Source organism: Brienomyrus brachyistius, unplaced genomic scaffold (assembly GCF_023856365.1).
Source record: "Brienomyrus brachyistius isolate T26 unplaced genomic scaffold, BBRACH_0.4 scaffold52, whole genome shotgun sequence".
Classification (NCBI taxonomy): domain Eukaryota; kingdom Metazoa; phylum Chordata; class Actinopteri; order Osteoglossiformes; family Mormyridae; genus Brienomyrus; species Brienomyrus brachyistius.
Window position 1 is genome coordinate 1,513,420 of NW_026042327.1, and position 20,346 is coordinate 1,533,765.

Sequence of the window (20,346 nt, forward strand, 5' to 3'; positions counted from 1 at the left end):
GAATATCATCACGGCTCCCTGGAAATGATCAGTTATCATTATAGTACAAATAAGCAGTTATCCAGACATCCCAAGTCTCCCGCATATTGACAGCGGCTCCCTGATGCTCCTAAATTAAAAAAATATATATTCCGGAAACTAGAGCAAGCAAACAAGAGCATGCACGCGAGACAGTAGCGCGCACTAATGAGCAAGTAAATGAGCTAGGAATGAGCGAGAGAGAGAAGGATAGAGAGAAAGAGAGAACGTGCATATGTGTGGATCCCTATATGTGTGACTCTTCATGTAGTCAGTGCTAGACAGACAGCATCCTGATTGGTTTACTTAGCCATATAAGCCAATCATATTTCAGTGCGGGCGGGCTTTTATTTAACTCCTAGAGAACCGAAGGTATCGGTTCCATGGAGCGTCACGGCGGAGGGAGAGTGTCTCAAAAAACGAAAATATAAAATGCATTTCACCACAGACTACACAAAAATGTGTCCTTGTTTAATAAGGATGAAAAATAATGACAATGTTACGCGCTGAACTGTTTGCAACAGTGATTTCAGCATTGCTCATGACGGTTTAAACGACTGTAAAAGGTACGTCCAGGTGAGTTTAACAAGTGTCATTTAATTTTCTGTATTATTCAGGTAAACACTGGTTAGACACTTGGTTAGTTGTCATGAAAAGACCAAACTCCCTGAAGGCTTTTGTAAAGTAGCAATGGAATATAATTAAGGAATTTACATATAGTAAAAGAATAATCTACTTATATTATTGTCAAAATAATACATAATATTGGCCGTCGTAATTCAGTGCGTTGCCTAGATTAAATTAATGAACATATATATATATATATATATGAGGCAATACAGAAATTCTGTTCTGTAAAATTAAGTTTGTTGAAAGCTAAATAAATTGCCGTGCATAGGATACAGTGAAATTAGGTTGGTAAGAGCTTTTTTTAACGTAAGTACTACTAAATCTCATTATGGCGGCGCGCGTCAGTCAGACGTAAACACGCGAGAGTCTGACTGCGGTCAACGACGTTGTGTGGCGCCAGCGGCAGGCGGTTGTCATGGTTACTTTGCCACAAACCGGCCAAAGTTCGCGCCCTTTGAGTAAGAGATGTCCGACGTTCGAGCTCCGGCAAACAAAGCCGGATTTATTTTGATAATTTCTGCTTAAACTTTATTAAACTAATACATGTATGTTTCGTGGTAATAGCTGGGGGTAGCTGGGTTTCGATCATTTAGAAGTTAATTGCGACTTTTTAGCTGGTTAGCTAGTTCTTGCTAGTTGGTACTAGCATTGCACTGTGTTTTCGTTGGTGTACCTCTGGGTTTTTTGTGTCTGTTAATCTATTAACTACTACAGGGAAGTTTACATCGTTTTTGATAGTGAGTCAGACATACCTGTGTATTAATATGTTTTTCGGGTTGTGTGATTTCCATACATGTATATAGTTGCCACTTGGTTTACCATAGCTTGGTGTTAACTACAGATCTGATTTGGGATTCTGAAATTGCCCTGGTGTGCAGCACATGTCACACTGTCTTCTGATTACTGGTTGCATTTACAACATGCCACATTATATATAAGTCACAGTATTTTGTGTGTCAGGTATAGAGAGAAATATAATTTTTTTGGATGAATTCAGTTAAACTAATTGAGAGTTAGCTGTAGTAAGCTGCCCTACACACAAACGCTGTGACCCCAGAGGTAAGCTGCTGTTCACCCAAACGCCCTGACTCCACAGGAAGGTTCACATCCAACCGAAGACCGTGACCCCAGAGCTAAGCTGACATGTACCCAAACACCCTGATCGCAGAGTTAAGCTGTCATCTACTCAGATGCCCTAATTCCAAAGGTAAAGCTCTTATCCAACCAACTGCATCCAACCAAGCGCCTTGACTCCAGCGTTATGATGACATAAACCCAAACACTCTGATAAAAGAGGTATGTTTTCATCCACTCAGGCTCCTTGATCCCAGTGGTAAGCTGCCGTCTACCGAAACACCCTGATCACAGAGGCAAAGCACTGTCCACCCAAACACCCTGATCCCAGATGTAGGCTGCCATCCACGCAAACACATTGTTCCCAGAAGTAATCTGCCATTCACCCAACCATGCTGATCCCAGAGGTAAACTACCTTCCATCTAACCGCCTTGTTCTCTGGGGTAAGCTGACATTTACCCAAATACCCTGATCCCAGAGACAAGCTGCTGTCCACCCAAACACGCAGACCCCTCAGGTAAGCTCACATCCACCCAAATGCCCTAACCCCAGAGGTAGGCTGCCTGTGACCCAGCCCCCTGACCCCTGAGGTAACCTCGCTTCCACCTAAACACTCTGATCTCAGAGGCAAGCTGACATTTGCCCAAACACCCTGATCACAGAAATAAGCTGCCATCCACCTAAACGACCTACCCCTAGAGGTAAGCTGACATCCATCTAACTGCCTTGATCCTAGGCTGCCCCAGTACATCTAGGTGGTGACAATCCATCCTACAGGGTTGACATGATGTGCTTTCCTGAAGCACACAAAGGACACCTCGGGTTTTATGTAAGTTTGCTTTCTTTTTCTGTGCTTGTGTTTTATTTGGTTTGGATTTTATTTAATGGCATGTACAGAATTTACTGAGCACTTTTTTGATGTTGATCACTGTTAGCACATATTCATCAGTATTAACATTATTAACATTTTATTTTATCTGTTGTGCTGTTTATTCTGTGATTGACCTATTTTGTTCCTAAGGTTACTGCTTTTATGTGTTTTAGGAAGGTGTATGACAGTGTTTTAGCCCGACCCTTGTGCAGAGGTCGGAAGTCTGCGGGTATGTTCCTTTTTGAACTTTTTCTTTTTGTCTTAACTTTTTATTGGCATGCATATAAGGTAACATTTTAATTGTTTTATTGGCCATGTAATTAGATTTTAATGGTGTATAATTGTATTTGTTGGTGGAATTGCTCTTTTGCCTGTTTTAAGGGTAATAGTTCTGCAGGTAGTTCTATTTGTTAAATGTTATCCTTAAAATTCTTATTGTACTGGGTTGGCATTGATTTGCATGGTGTTTCAGCCTTTTAAATTGTGATTTTGTGTTAATGCAAGTAGTACAAGCATAATATTATTTAAAAATCGGCGGGGTGCAGTCTGCGGGTATCGCTTCTTGGCCTTTTGGCTAAGATCAAGTGGATTTTACTGACTTTTTACTGCTTTTTTACGGACTGCGTCGGGTTTTTTAGAGGAAGGCACGGTGAACCTAAGGCGTGACCAGCAGGTGGCTTGACCGCCGCTGCCACGGGGCGACCCGTGCCTTCCTTTTTAGCCTTTTATCCCTGCTTTTATTTCTGTTTATAGTAGGCTGGGGATCCCGCAGTGGCTGGTGGCTTGTCCGCCGCCCTGCTGGGCGAACTGGTGTTTTTTTTTTTTTTAGCTGCTTTTATAGTTTAGCTCTGCTCGACTCATCCCAGATTGGCGGACGTCGGGACCACGGCGGCAGAAGGACTCTGCTCCAGCGGCGACGTCGGTGGACCTTCCCGGATGGCAACGGCCGGCGGACCATCGAGGAAGCCCTTCAGCGGGCCGTGGCTGGTAGCAGGCGGGGGCCTGCGGAATACCGCCCGGTTCTGCTGGAGGGCTGAGGAGGAGGTGGGCACCTTCCCCGACCGGCTGGCCTTCATCCGGGAGGTGGCCTTCAAAGCACTGGGCCTTCATATTCTTTGCGTACAGCGGAATGGCCCCTTCCAATTCTTTGAGGTCACCTTGTCCACCGACGAGAGTTACACCAAGGTCCTGGAGCGGAGCAAGGAGGGGGCCCAGCACCCCCTCCTCGGACGTTACAACATCGAGCCGCTGTGGTGGCCCGACAAGCGGGTAATAACAGTCCATTGTTTCAACCCGCATGTTACCGCCGAGGCCGTTTCCCAATTTCTGACAAAGTATGTGGATCTTCTTCCTGGCCACAGGGACATCCGGGATGAGCTGGGGATCTGGACTGGCCGACGCCAGTTCCAGGCCCGCCTGCGCCCGGACGCTAATGGGGCAGGCGGTTTTAGCCACCCCCCAGCCTATTTTACTCTACAGGGCAATAAGGCATACCTTTTTTATTCTGGACAGCCTCCCTTCTGCCTGGCAGTGCCACAGCTTTGGACACACCCTGGAGGGATGCGCCAATCTGCGCTGCCGCAACTGCCTGGAGTCGGGGCACATGGCCAGGGACTGCAAGGGCCCCCGTCGCTGCATTCACTGCAACGGCGAGGACCATCTGCCCAAAGAGAGAGACTACATATGCCGACGCTCTGTCGGGTAACAGAGCAGTCGGCACGGAGAATGGTGGGGGAGCTCTAGCCCCCACGACTGGGCAGGAACAGCCGGCGACGGGGGCAGGAGGAGAAGCCCTGGTCGAGGTGGAGGAGGCCCCTTCAAGTACGACACCAATGCAGGAGGGGTCTCCGAACAAGGTGGAGCAGCTCGCCCTGGCTCCAGGCGTCAGCAGCAGGCGAAAGAAGAGCGGTGCATCCCCCCGGGGGAGGAAGAAGAGCAGAAGGGAGGCGCAACCCGACGCACCCAGCCCTCCGGCTGCCACCTCGCCAGCAGTGGCGGCCGGGGACCAAGGCCGACAGTGTCCCCCCTCCCCGATGTTAGAGGCCCTCCCTTTCCTGATGTACCCCCTGTGCTGCTGTTGGTTGATTCTCAGTGTTAGTAGTTTGTGAGCCATGCCTGCCATGGACCCCAAAGGGGGGCCGTGCCTGTGGCGGGCTGGGAGTGGAATTTCCCTGGGTCATAGGGATTTTGCCCTCCCTCCTAGGCTGGATGGACAGGATTGTGTGTGGGACTCCTTGGAGTCCCAAAGGGGGAAATATATGGAATATTATTTAGCACTATATAACGTAGAATACAAGTATTATGATATTATTAAAAAGTGTGTCAAATATCCATGATGTAATCATTACAATATAAACATTGCTTTGTGTTGATTACAATATAATCAACTGAGTATGTATTTGCACCTTTTGTTAGTCTGAGATTCTGTTATCTACTTTATGTTAGTCCTGAATCTATGAATATTCTTTTATTAACGTATATTTTATCACAATGTTAAAGGATAAATATATTATCAACCTTTTAGTTAGACAATGTGTAAAAGGCTGAAACTGCCTAGGTTTACTACTGAAGGAAGGGATTCGCCTGAGTTCACCCGAAGTTCACGGCTGAGCATTTTTTAAAAACCAAGTGGAGCTGCTCGCGCCACCATTATGTTCAGCCGAGAGACCAAACGGTAAAAGAAATGATGGACAAACTTGTCACCTAGGGGTGTGGATTAAGGGAAAAAACAATTATTGTGAATGGCTGAAGGAATGATGATGCTTAAGTGACAAGATATTGTTAAATGATAAGAACTTATAAAAATTGGTGTAAAACAGTACTGGACACACTTTTACGTGTCCAGCCTTGGTTGTAACTTCATTGTTGCAATAAAGACTGAATTCTGGATACTGCACAAGCGGACCTCTGACTTCTGATTTGGCGGGGAAGGAGAAAAAACCACGACAGCATCTCACTCAAGGGCACTGATTGGCTGAATTCATGTTGCTATGTGCGTATCTTGTCATAGAAGTTCTAGAATTTTCAAGTATTATATAACTTTGACCTATCACCAGTGGCGCTCATTCTTGATCAAGATGGCTAGGTAAGTGGTAGACTTCTATACAGTTCTGAACTAGGATTAAATATTGGCACTTGATTTTTGAGTCCCCCAAAATACATTTTGCAGGGGGGTGGGGGCGGGTCCCCCACAAAAGAATTAGCGCAGTGATGGGGACGGGGGCAGGGCGTTCCTGGGTTAACACTGATCAACCGGCTAACATTGACTGCTAATGACAATTTGCTGAACAAGAGGGCAAGGTGGTCTTCCACAATGCACTGCTACACTGTTACTTATAAATTTTGGTACTTGGGGAGTGGCAAAGAAAAACCAGTTTTAAACTTTTTTGGCGATTTCTCTCGAAATAAAATCAGTTACAGATTTTCATCCATAATCATCGTTATCGTCAACGACATTTATTTTTAGACTAAAACGAGACGATATCTAAATAAAAATGATTTTGCGAGACCTAAGACTATGACGAAGCGTATTAACACTTTCGTCAACAAATAAAAACGAGAGGAAAATGTTTGCCAGAGACGACATACAATCAGAACTAATGTAGTTCGCATAAGGCAGGGGTATTCAGCTAAAAGTTAAAGAGGTCCATTTGGAGAATTTCTTGAAGCGAAGGTCTGGAAGATCATAATGTCTAACTCTTTAGTGTGACATATTAAGTATCCTATTAGTTGTATCAACATTGCATGTAATCAAAATCTAACTATCAAATGAATTCAGTACAATTCAAAGACTTTTTGACAATATTTATTGTTACGTGACAGAGCTGAACATACATGTATGAGTGCCGATATGTTTTATAATGTTCTCTCATTTACTAGGTTTAAAAGGACAAAAGTTTTAAAAGTATACAGGACTGCATTTCAAAATTAGATAAAATAAAGTGCTTAACTTAAACCGTAAAACCTTAATACAATCGTTTTTATGTCATATATTTTACTGTTCGTGGATTTAAGTATTGGTTTGTATACTGTAATTCCACACCGGTAATTAAATTAAAGTCTCGTTTTAATATAAATACATACGAACTTATCACTTCAATCGCAATTAGAGTAGGATATGGGCGGTCTTATTATTTCGAAACATGTATAAAACGTGACATGTTCTTCTTATATTAGCTTTATATTTGTCGGAGTAACAACGCAAAAGGAATGACAAGCGGTTTCAGGCGAGAGCAGCGTATTTTACTTTTCTTTTCAAATAAAACGCGGGGTTGCCAACTTCGACTAGCTGGCTGGAGTGAGATTTTCAGTTCGAGTTGTCAGCACACATATGTAGCAGTTCGTACCTTGTAAATAGTCTGCTTTTGTATTTACCATGTATAAATTGGACGTAATTTTAGGTTTATAATGGTATAATACAGTAAGATTGCCGTAATATTTCCTGCGTGAGTCTGAAAGCGTATCATGCCAGAAGCTTAAGGTCTGTCAACCATGAAAACGTACGCTTTTTTTTTGTTTCACCTGATTTATATAACAAATAACATTACTTTATACAGTTGTTAAAAAGCGGAAACTTCAACGAACATGAAATCACCTGAAAGAGAGGTTTTTTGGCTCTATATACTCATAAAATTGTTGCCTTGGGGTAATTATTTTGATGTTGAAAATGTTCAAATAGAATGGTTGCAATACCTGCTACCGTTGAGAGGTATGTTTTCAACGTTTGGATTTTTTTTCTTGATAATGGGTATAAATCCCTTATTGGTCTTTTTCTTTAAACATATTTGAGAATTTCAGGTGAAACATTTAACAGCGAACAATAGTAAATAAAAATATCGCAAATATTTATTTTAATATTTTTATTTTAATATTCAGATAGAGCAGGCCAGGTGGCACTATAGCCTGTGCACTTTTTCTTTATTTTTGCATTAATGGCATTACTGATTTTAGTTTCCAGGTGAATGAACATGTTTATGTTTCAAATAAGAGTGAAATCTTTGTCACTGTGCACTGCACAGTCAGACCTTAACACCGTTCCTTAACATTGGTTTAATTTCATCTTGGTGAACATAATGACTTTCAGAAATCGAAGGGAAACTTTAAACATTATTCTTTGAACTTTTCATTTTAGTCGACTAAATCAACTGGTTGGGCGGCATGGTGGTGCAGTGGTTAGCACTGTTGCCTCACACCTCTGGGACCCGGGTTCGAGTCTCCGCCTGGGTCACATGTGTGCGGAGTTTGCATGTTCTCCCCATGTCGTCGTGGGGTTTCCTCCGGGTACTCCGGTTTCCCCCCACAGTCCAAAAAAAAACATGCTGAGGCTAATTGGACTTGCTAAATTGCCCGTAGGAATGCATGTGAGAGTGAATGGTGTGTGAGTGTGCCCTGCGATGGGCTGGCCCCCCATCCTGGGTTGTTCCCAGCCTCGTGCCCATTGCTTCCGGGATAGGCTCCGGACCCCCCGCGACCCAATAGGATAAGCGGTTTGGAAAATGGATGGATGGATGGAAATCAACTGGTTTTACTCAACTGTAATCTTATGAAATATAGTTGACCAAAACTAAAATATTTTAGATGACCAAATTATCACTGAAACTAAATTACATTTTAGTCAGAAGACTACGACTAAAACTAAATAAAAATTTGTCAAAATTAACACTGGTTCGTATTAAGTGGATAACTTTTGCCAAGCGATACATTTTATTGACCGGGGGAGGGGGGGCGCCACGAGAATTAATACCATACAGGAGAATGCTCGGTATGCCATATGCTCTGTATTTGTATTTCCTGTAGCTGCATTGAGTATATTAGCATTATTGTTCATATGTGTACTGCCACTATAACAAGTGCATATATACGTGACAGTAAAACTTTCTGGGCATCTACATTGATAAAACTTAGGTGATAGTACTGTTTTGTTATTAAGTACAATTATTAGATTGAACCGGCTTATTTATTTGCTCTTTAAGAGGTTTTTACTGTTGTCTGGTGTGCTGTAGTGCAACCTGTCTGACCGATACCTTTTTCTCCTCTCAGCACTAGGAGAATGGAGAAAGCAGTGGATTGGACAGATGACGAGTACTGGGCAGCCTGGGATAAGTGGGATGAGGTGATAGATTGGGGAGATGAAAAGTCTTCACCCACAACACCTCCCTCTATCCAGGCTGGCACCAGCACTGGAGACGTGGATGTTGGGGTGGATCATCACCAGCAGCCAGTATTCAAACGTATGTATTTCAGAGCTTTTTTTTTTACATTAATTAGAGACAGTCTGATCATAATTGGAGTTTAAAAAATTGGTCGGCACTATGAAAATGATTCTCACTGATTGAATAACAGCAGAATAGTTGCTGAAATTATATTACAATGTACAATAAAGAGAAATGTTTCTGTGCAACAGGCCAGCAAAAGAAACTGGTTTTGAGGATGAGACTCCATCTGTGTGTCCAGCCTCAGCCTCAACAAGCGGCGCAGAAAGTAAATGACAGGGAGGAAGAAGCCGCAGTTCTGTCTAACATGTCATCTTGGAGGGAACCTGTTACTCAGGAACACAGGGAGTCAAAAAGGCATAAGGACCCATTCTCCGTGCCTGGATATGAGACCCACCACTGGCCCAGAGAAAAATACTGGTCGCGACAGCCAGCAAAGACAGTCATTGATGAAAATATCATCCTGGGCTTCTGCAATGGCCTGATGGCTTTTTCACTGTCGTGAAAATTATGAATTTTAAGAATTTATATTTATTATGTAATAAAAATTTCAAGCTAATGCTGTCTCAGCCAAATTCTGTCCTCTATGTCCATCAATAATGCAATGAAAAAGAAAATATATCAAGCATCTCAGTAGATACTGACTGTATTGAATTGCACTGGGATAGTGAATCCCTGGGAGAAAGTTCGATGTAGGCAGGGTTTCATCTATTCTGTTATATAATCATGTGTGACAAATTGCAGTAATGGAAAAAAATAATCCTATTAGAATCTTACATACCTGGATCATGTCCCCCCTTAGTCTCCTTTGCTCAAGGCTGAATAGATTCAGCTCAGCTAACCTCTCCTCATAAGACATTCCTCTAAGACCAGGAATCATTCTTGTAGCCCTACATTGAACCCTTTCAAAGGCAGCAATGTCCTTTTTAAGGTAAGCTGGATTTATGAATTTAACAATATTGTGCATTTAAAACACACAAATAGTTCAAATCAGCAGTTATGGTTTTAACGGTAAGGTGACCAAACCTGCACACAATATTCTAGGTGGGCTCTTACCAAGGAATTATCCATCCATCCATTTTCCAAACCGCTTATCCTATTGGGTCGTGGGGGGTCCGGAGCCTATCCCGGAAGCAATGGGCACGAGGCAGGGAACAACCCTGGATGGGGAGCCAGCCCATCGCAGGGCACAATCACACACCATTCACTCATGCATGCACACCTATGGGCAATTTAGCAACTCCAATTAGCCTCAGCATGTTTTTGGACTGTGGGGGGAAACCGGAGTACCCGGAGGAAACCCCACGACGACATGGGGAGAACATGCAAACTCCACACACATGTAACCCAGGCGGACACTCGAACCCGGGTCCCAGAGGTGTGAGGCGACAGTGCTAACCACTGCACCACCATGCCGCCCCCCCCAAGGAATTATATAATCTAAATATCACCTCCCTTGACCTAAATTCCACACAGCTAGAGATGTAACCCAATATCATACTGGCCTTTTTAATTGCTTCCCCACATTTGTGAGAGTGGGACATGGCAGCATCAACATACACACCAAGGGTAGTCTACCATTTTGTCTTAGATTATAGCTTCCATTACTTTTCCAGAAGCCTATAGTTTGATGGATTACTTCTATCCTTTTCAATATGGGTGTTATATTAGCATGCTTCCAATCAGAAGGTACCACAACAACAGATACAGATTTATGAAATTATTAAAGGTCGACAAATAATATCCCTCATCTCTTTTAAAACTATAGGTAAGATGCTGTTATGATATCCTGTCTAGGGTTGGAGTGTAACAGTATTCACGGGAAAGGGGAATGGGATAAAGGGACAAACAGGGTGAGGGCAACAAGGGAACACCAGTGGACAAAGGGATATTTTTTTGTATTTTATTCATACACAATACTGACACTAGGAACTAAAACTGGGCCGTCACTGGATCTTCCAACAGGACCATGATCCTAAGCACATGTCCAAATCAACACAAAAATAGTTAGCTGACTATAGGATGAAGCTTCTGCCATGGTCATCTCAGTCCCCTGACCTGAACCTCCCTGGGATCAGTGGAAGACTACAACCACTTCCTATACAACGACTTCCTACAGTGGTGGCCAGGAGCACCAGTGCAAGGGATGAGCACCCCAGGAGCCGGGCAGCGTGCCTTCCTGGGGCAACCCGATGGATCCAGCACAATCCCCTCATGACTCCACCCGGAAGAGTGAGCGGACACACTCCACTCACCTACAGTAGAGGGGAGCTTCTCCAACTGCGGTCGTCTATCACCTCAAGGCAGTTGCTCTTCCTCCGGAGTTTCGCCTGAGGAAAAGAGGTAGGCGAGGAGGTGTACGCTCCAAGCTGAGGAGGAGACCCTTCAGACCACCGCTACTGCCCATCATACTGGCCAATGTATGTTCACTCCAGAATAAAATGGACTTATTGCATGCCAAGTGTCGGGTGGAGCGGTATCACCTGTGTTATTGCCCTGACTGAAACCTGGCTTGATGACACCATCTCAGACTCAGGTTATTCTCTCCAATCAAATCTGGTTATTCTCTCCAATTTTATGATCTGGCGGACTGACAGGACGTCTCAGTCAGGTAAGAAGTGGGGTGGTAGGGTCTGCATCTTTGTCAACGAGCGGTGGTACACGAATATTAAAGTACACCGCATTGTTTGTACACCTGACAGAGATGCTGATTCTATCTGTACGCCCCTTCTACCTTCCGTAAGAATTCCCTACTGTAGTAATTACACTGTAAAAAGTAATACCTAGATCTAACATAAAAAGTGAGGCAAGTGGCTGCATTGGATGTTTTAAGTTGAGTCAACTTGCAGCCTTTTTTAAGTGTAATAAACACTGTAGCATTACTTAATACAAACACAACAAAATCAAGTTGAGTTAACTAATAGTACTAGTATTGCTCAGTTAGATAAACCTACTTTTATTGGTATAGGTAACTTATTTATGGGTTGCTACAAGTAACCTGTACTCATTTTAATTAGGTTTTATTAACTTTATTTTCTCAGTAAAATTAACCTAATCAAATGTGAATAAACATTTTAATTGAGTCCTGTCTATAACCTCAGAAAAAAAATCTAAATGGCTATATAGTCTAAGTACTACAGTGATTAACTGTACATAAACAGACTTTGTCAAAAACAGTTACAAATTAAATTGAAGAAGAAAAAGATGGGAAGATAGATTGAAAATATTTCTATATTTTGACCATTATTTTTAAGAACTTCCAAATTGTGCACACAACACTGTTGAGTATTTACCTTATGAGGTAATAATCGGCACAGAACACAGGCCAAAGTGCACATTAATTAAGGCACTGAATAATGAACAAAAAAGGAAAATAACCAAATTATATTACCTGAGCAACTTGTACCTGTCAAATGAGTTTTAAGATCAAAAACAAACAAAAGAAATCTGTAAAACTAATTATTTCAAATAAAAATATTGGTAAAATTCAGAGACAAATATTTATATCACCCTGAATATTATAAAATTATCTGATTATGTTACAGTACGTTTATGTTGGCATTTAGCAAAATCACCTACCAAAGTGACTGAATTTTTTCTAATGACAGCAAACAATGTCAGATGCCACTGAGAAATAATCTAAGACAACTTGGTAAGGAGGTTTGCATACTTGGATGATGGCTTAGGACGCATGGGGTCCAATCCCACAAAGAGCCTCTGATATATCTCAAATGTATACACCATTTTTGAGGGATACTTGAGGTCGAGGGCATAGGTAAGTCCAAACAGGAGGCAGCATGCTTTCGACAGGTTTGGCACACCTCTGACCACGGGCTGTCCTCCTATGATGATCCCAATCGTGTCGGGCTGATGGCATATGTAAATTTTCAGTGGGCAACTGCCAAGCTCAGCGTGCACCTCTGTTTCATCATGACTCTATTGGTGGAGACAAAAAAGAATCAAGAGTTTGGTCAGACAAACAAGTAATGAGATAAATATGTATACCTCACAATATGAATACATACAAGCAGTAAAATAGACAAGTAGCTCTAAGCACGATACATACGTGGTGGACACTGATGAGGTCTTCATGTCTCTCCCCCATGTACTCAATCAGGCATCTCAGGACCACTTCTCTCCTTTTCTCCACAGAGGCAGATGGATCCTGTTAAAAAGTAAAATCTGATCAAAATTCACAGCCTGATGTCAGATTGCTGTTAAAGGTCCTACTATACATATAGCTCCAGTGTTATCAGGTTCAAAAGTTGGTTCTTCATTTGGCTTTTCCAGAAGAACTCCTTTAAAATCACTCAGAATATGAGGAGTGTGCTTCCTGTGCTTGTGTGCTGTAAATGTTCCATAAATATTGGTTTGAAAATCACACCCTTCAAACACACTCAACAGTCTCATTACTTAAGGTGATGGCCAACATGTGCAAAATATTCTCTCTCTGTTGGAAACCCTTGTGTCCTACACACCACGCATGTAAAGGACAGGACAATCTCAGGTCTTTGTGTCTGACTTTCCACATGACATCGAGACAAATGTGAATGCAAACCACTCCATGTTTTGAAAGAACATGGACATTCCAAGCAGGGGCGGACTGGCCATCGGGAGCACCGGGACATTTCCCGGTGGCCTGACGGTAGTTCTGGCCTGCCGGCTGCCGCTGTGCAGACGATCAGCCTGGCATGTGATAGGCTGGTGTGCAACTACGAATTAATTGACGGATCTCTCAATCTACGAATCAGGCAATGGCGGAGGGAAAATTACACTCCCACATGACCCAACGTCAGCGCACTGCCTAATATCTGGCTATATCCAGAGACAGGGTAAATCTGACTAAATCGTTCAAGAAATGGAGCGTAAACGCAGAGGAGGAGCAGAGAGGGAGCGTATAAAAAGGAAAAAAGCCCTGGCCGCAGACGCAGCAAGCTGCAAAATCCCAGCCATGTTCGCCAGTAAGGGAACAAGTTGGTCAAGATTACATTTACATTATATTTATAATAATTTGGCAGACGAACACTTTCATCCAAATCACTTAGATAATCACAATAGATAAAATTAAACCAACAAACGAGCAACAATATGTAAGTGCTGCTGTGCTGTGTCAAGTTTCGTTTCGTCTACATGTAGCATATTTTTTATATAATAAATAAAAATGAATAAAAAGTAGACAGAATAGTGTTAGTGGGTCAAATTGTTTTAAATAATAAATAAATCAAGTAGATGGTATGGAAAAGAATACAGTATTAGTTATTTTGATTTTTAATTTCTAGTCTACAATATATAGCCTACAATGTTTGTTTGTTTATTTATTTATTTTGAAAAGGTGACAAAGGAAGCGTCAGTAGCACTAGTGCTGCAAATGCTCCTGCTGTTGAGCTAGAGGTGGTGGACAGTTCAGCGTTTGAGTCAGAGCAGGAACCTTCAGGTAAAGTTTAAGATAAGCAAAACTAAACATGCAGGCAGCAGGCTATACTTTTTAAACAACATGTGCTTTTTATGATTTATAAGATCAGTAGTAGGACTGTGATTTTGGGGACATACAACTGATGGCTGCACAATTATAAATACAGATTATTGAACCCGCTTATTTCATATTGCAGAGCAACTAGATGTGCAGAGTGAGAGAGAGAATGATTCAGGGAAAGGTGAAGGAGACAGTGAAAGCCTTGATATCTCTTTTGATTATTTTGCCCGTCCACAGTCTAAGGATTTAGATTTTTTTTTAAGTATCACCCAATTCAAACATCTGAAAGAGCCATTCCTGATGTATTACATTCAAAAGATGGCACAAACAGAAAATGGCTGACATACAATGAAAGTAATCACTCCCTATTCTGCTCAGTATGTCTTGCATTTGCAAAACCTTTAGGCAGTGATTGATGTAGTGAAAGTTATTGGTAAATGTGACTGCAGCAGCAGAGGTGGCCTGGGAGTGGAGTCAAATTCCCGGCCTGAATTATTGTCCCAGTCCGCCACTGATTCCAAGTATATGCATGAATGACTATGGCTGAAGGTTCCATGATGGAGTCTATAATGTTTCAAAATGTGACTTCTGGTAGATAGGCAGTCACTGCATCTTTTGCATTGCCAACTCATTTTTGCCTGTGCCTACATAAATTAGAGAGGAAATGAAAGGCAAAGTAATGACGTCTTAGGTAAACTTTGCAGTTACAATAATGAAGGCACACCATTTATTTACAAATGTTAAGGATAAGAATGATACAAGAATGAAATCCCTCAGGTTCATGCCAAGACTATTAATCCACATTAATAATTTAAAGCAATATGTAACTTTTTGTAGTAAAATGTCTACAAAAATCTGTTATATACTTTGAGCTATGTACATACAATATTCCAACTATTTTCAACAAGATCAAATTTTAAAGAAATCTGTCATTTTATTCAGTGTAATGGTCCATTACATTTTGGTCACCTGTCAAATACAGTATCCCCTATGTGCAGGCATCAGTGTTGTGGTTGTCTGCTGAAGCCACATTTAATGGACTTTTTCTCCAATTTATTTTTTTATGATACACTTTTTAAAGTCTGTTAGTTTTTAGTTGTACAGTTTATTTAACTTGATTAAGGATTTTAGTCATCACATGTCAGGATCTTAAATTATCACAGAAAAAAAGTTGAGTAAATGTGGGAACTGACAGCTTACCAAACTGCCTCAGAGAAAGAATGACTGATAGCAAGTAACTGCTTTATTAAGTGATTTTTACTGTTTTTTGTGGAGAGGAGGAGACAAAAGGTGATCATATCTGCCTAATTGTATGGAGCCCACTACTGTTTGCAATTTTACTTAAGTTTTAATTAAGTTTTACTTAACTATACGTATCTTTTCTGAAGTTTTTCTTACCTGAATGTGAAGCTTTAAGACCTCAGGTAACAAAAGCACTTGGATATCTAAAGATCAGGAAAATGCATGTTAGAATAATTTAAAAAATCAGTGGTAAATTTAGTTTATTTAAGCAAAAGGTTAAAAATAGTTTTAGGGTTTTTTTCAAACAACAATATATCATTAATTGACTATTGAGCATTAAAAACCAATCAAATCTCTAAAATCAGACAGACTACTAAGCATACATCTCTACAGTCAAATCTGTGCATCTGCTTTAGTAATGCAAAAGTATACTAACATGATCTCTGATTCCAGAATCATGTCAAATTCCATCTCGTTTTGCCTGTTGTCCATGGTAGAGAAAAGCTTACTTTCCCTTATTTGCCCGCACAACAACTGCCTGAAGGCTCGAAATTGCGACCGTTTCAATTGCATTTGAGCCCGTAATTTAAATTCGTGCAACCTAAAAATATAACATTTGCGCAACTAATTATTAACTACGTATCTGCGTTTTCAAACACGTCCATCCTAAATGTTGTAACAGTGGCGATGATGAGACCATTAATATGAAATTAAACAAATGCGTTTTAAGGCTACTTTGGATTAAATTTTTTAATCTTTAGTTAACGTTAAACTAATATTTGACATTAAACTGTAAGGCAAACGTCATAGACAAAACACGTTAACATTAGTTCTACGCTAGTTTAAAGTAACGCTAATTTACGATTAAAAGTGATATTATTGGTAAAATTAAAACCAAAGTAGCCTTGAAACACATAGTATACATGACTACAGCACTTATTTAATTTCATATTAACAACACGGTCTCAACCGCCATCTTGCCTACAAGACCACACTGCTTCTACACTGTGCAGCCAACTTAGCGTGCGATGTGTGCAGGATAGCTAGCTATACAGTACAACTTACAAACTTAACCTCAGCTCTTTAGTGGAGTAGCGATTTTGCGTGACTTTACATCACCAATCATTTGGTTAAATTGTTCAACTTACCGTGTTAACCAGTCCCTGAAATCCAGATCCACTGCAGCGAACAACAGCCGAGAAAAATGCTGCACCTGCGTGGGAAAGTCCCCACCAGTGAAAAAAGGATAATGCCAACTTACAATAATTTTTAGATATTTAAGTTTGATGAACACACATGCCACATCGGCAGCTGCTCTAATAAAATGTGTATGTCAACTCACTTTTATAACATTTCTTGTACACAACAACCACATACAAATAACTAACCTGAATAAATTGCAATTGTTTTATTTACAATATATAGTTATGTAAAAAACTTATATATTTTAAGTAAAGAGGAAGTATATTGAGACCTTTTAGTAAAAAACAAATAAAATAAACTAGATTACAAATATTTAAAGTATATAAAACCTACTTTGTGGGTGTAGCACTTTTTACAGTGTAGCTGTGTCTACATTCCACCAAGCGCCAACACCAAGGCAGCGGCGGAGCTTTTGTGTGAGGACGCCAGCTCCATGACGGCAAGATATCCCGACGCCCCGGAGTTACTGCAAATGATTTTAACAACTGTAATGTCAACGCTGTTTTGCCATCTTTTTATCAGTATGTGGATATTCCCACTAGGAAGCTTAATACTCTGGACTTATGTTACAGTAACATCTCTGACGCCTTCATCGCGCGTGTACATCCTCCACTTGGCCACTCTGACCACAATGTTGTCTTCCTGCTACCTCACTGCAAACCAGAACTGAAGCGCATTAAACCGCATGTGCACCTGGCCACCCTCTGGTCGGAGGAGGCAATTGAACGACTATAAGGTTCACTTGCATGTACAGATTGGGACATTTTCCAGGGTGATCAAAACCATAAAGTTTCTGTAATTACAGACTACATCAAGTTTGTATTTATTCCACTATTCCCACCAGTACTGTCTGGAGATATTCTACCTACAGACCCAGTATCACTTCCCATGTTAAGCACAGCTTGAAGGAAAAACACAAAGCATTTCTATGCAAGGATTGGTCTTCTGTCCAGTCACTCAGTAGACAAGTAAAGAATGAGATAATCAATGCCAAACTCAAATATAAGGGTTGGCTGGATCAGGAGTTCAGTACAATGAACACCAAACAGGCCTTTTGGTTACTCACTGGTCAAATACCCTACCATGGCCTTCATCCCATAGGCACTGATCTTACAACTTTTGCTGACTCCTTAAACTCCTTCTATACAATGTTCGATAACCAGGAGTACTCTGCTGTCTGTGAGGAGCTGCTCAATGGCCTTCCCTCTGATGATCCTACAAACCCTCCCTTTACTGTAGAGGACGTGAGGCAGCAGCTAAGCAGATGCAAAGCTGGCCAGGCCGCCGGGCCTGATCGTGTACCAGCTAAAGTTTTGAAGCTATTCGCCACAGAACAAGCTCCCATCCTTCATTCCATCCTCTGAAACTCATATAGATTGGTGATCATTCCTAAAGTTCGGAAAACTTCTACCATCGTCCCGGGTACTAAGAAACCTCGTCCCTCTGAGCTAAATCATTACCGGCCAGCAGCACTCACATCGATAATAATGAAATGCCTAAAGAAAATTATACTCCATATCATCCAGCCAGCTGTCAGACCGCAGCTGGACTCATACCAGTTTGCCTCCTGTGTGAAGAGCGGAACAGAGGGTACTGTAGTATGTCTCCTCCACTCCCTTCTCCAACACCTTGAATCTCCAGGCACCTTCGCTACTGTCCTCTTCATTAACTCCAGTTAAGCTTTTAATATCATTCAACGGCACCAGATGATCAAGAAGCTTCTTCAATTGAACATATCCCCATCTCTCATCCGTTGGGTCCATAATTTCCTCAGCAATAGACCACAGATTGTAAGGATAGGCACAGCCAAATCAGCAACTGTGATCAACAACACTGGACCCCCTCAAGGGTGTGTCCTCAGCCCCTCCTCCTTACACTCTATACCAATGACTGCATTATTTTTCTAACTTTTTCAGTGTGAGATGAAGCTACTTCAGAAAATGTACATTTTTTCTAACCCTTTTCACAAATATTTACAAGGGCTGCCAATAATTGTGGAGGGCGCTGTAGCTTCTCTAGCTATATTTTTATCAGTGAGCTCCCTTGCCTGCAAGTTTTCTTTTACATATTCTGCAACACCACCTCCCTTCTTGCTTATCTGCTCCCTACTATGTAAAAGATTCTCACTGACTGAACAACATTGAAATATTTGCTGTAGTTATGTTACAGTTTACTATGAAATGTTTCTGTGCAACAGGTCAGCAAAAGAAATGGGTGTGCAGAGGCCTAACAGTGAGGATACGTAAAGACCACCATCCTCAGCCTTAGCAAGTGGTCCATCAATGTCAAGCGGATGACAGTGAACAGCAAACCCCAGTTCTGCCAACCATAGTTACCCCATCAGCTTGGAGGGAATCAGTGGCTGAGGGAATGAGGAGATCCACGGGGTGGAAGGACCCATTCTCTGTGCCTGAGTACGAGATCCACCACTGGTCCGGAGTGAGATACTGGTCACGACAGCCAGAGAAGACATCTGTAAATGAAAAATCCATTCTGGACCTTTGTAATGCCCTGCAGTCGTTTACTCTCTCTTGAGGGGGAGCATTATAGATTTCTAAGGCTAACAAGATGTCCAACACCCAGAACTGTATTTAAACCTTTAAAATTATAAAATAAATTCAGTCTGATATTGTGTCTGCCAAATAGTGTCATCAATTTGCATCATAAATAAAACACTTAGCTGATGGTGGACCTAAATTTTCCAAATAAACCAGGAATCATATGAAACATGTCAGTGCATTTCGTACTGAATTGCACTGGTATAGTGATGTATGCAGGGTTTCATCTATTCCCTTACATAGTCATGTGTGACGTATTGCTGTAATGCAAATGAACTTCCCATTCATTTGTGTTCCTGCCACTCTATAGCTAAGTACAAACATTAAATGCCAAAGGCATAGCGGAAACTCGATGAGCGCATTTGACTGAGATCCAGTGATGGATGTCATCTTCTCCTCGACTGTGAGTGTTAATGTCTCAGCCCCAAGATGCATTTTACCATAGATTACACAGATCCATTCATGTCACTTTTGCAGGCTTGCTTATAATTTGCTGAGCTTCCATTGTGAGTCAAGTGTCCCGGTCATAAGCTCAGGTCTGCCGGTTGCCCCACTGGCCAAACGCCCACGGCTCTGACTTTCTGAGCTGGATATCGTGGTTTTAAGTCCCATCTGGGGTGATTCTTTTTTTACTTTTCCCTGCTGCCTTCTACTCTGTGATATAATAAATATTGCAATAAGTTTCTTCTTCATATTCAATTAATCAAACTGTATGAAAACTATATTTGCAGCAATTACAGCTTTGCAGTCCTTTGCCATTAGAGCTGTCCGTTTATGACAATATTAGGGGAAATTTCAATCCTGCTATTCCCAGAGGTGGGACTGGCTTGGTATTTTCTCTGACCTCACGGTGAAGCTGGTCTCACATGAGCTTGATAGGCTGGAGATGTGATGATTCTGTAGGCCAGTCAAGCAGGACAGTTCTCTGGATTCCTCATCTTTCACCAGTGTGCTTTGAATCAGCCTTGCTGCTTGATAGAAGTGCTGACCACAGGGGGTGGCATGAGTTGTAAAACAGAGCGGTAACCTTGCTGGTTCATTGCACCTTGTACTCTGTGTAAATC

General features: G+C 41.6%; 1 pseudogene; it reads left to right on the forward strand.

Moving 5' to 3' along the window:
• The first annotated feature begins 1,750 nt into the window (after positions 1–1,750).
• The window catches only part of LOC125723840 (cytohesin-2-like), an 86,385-nt pseudogene continuing 67,789 nt past the window's right edge, over positions 1,751–20,346 (forward strand).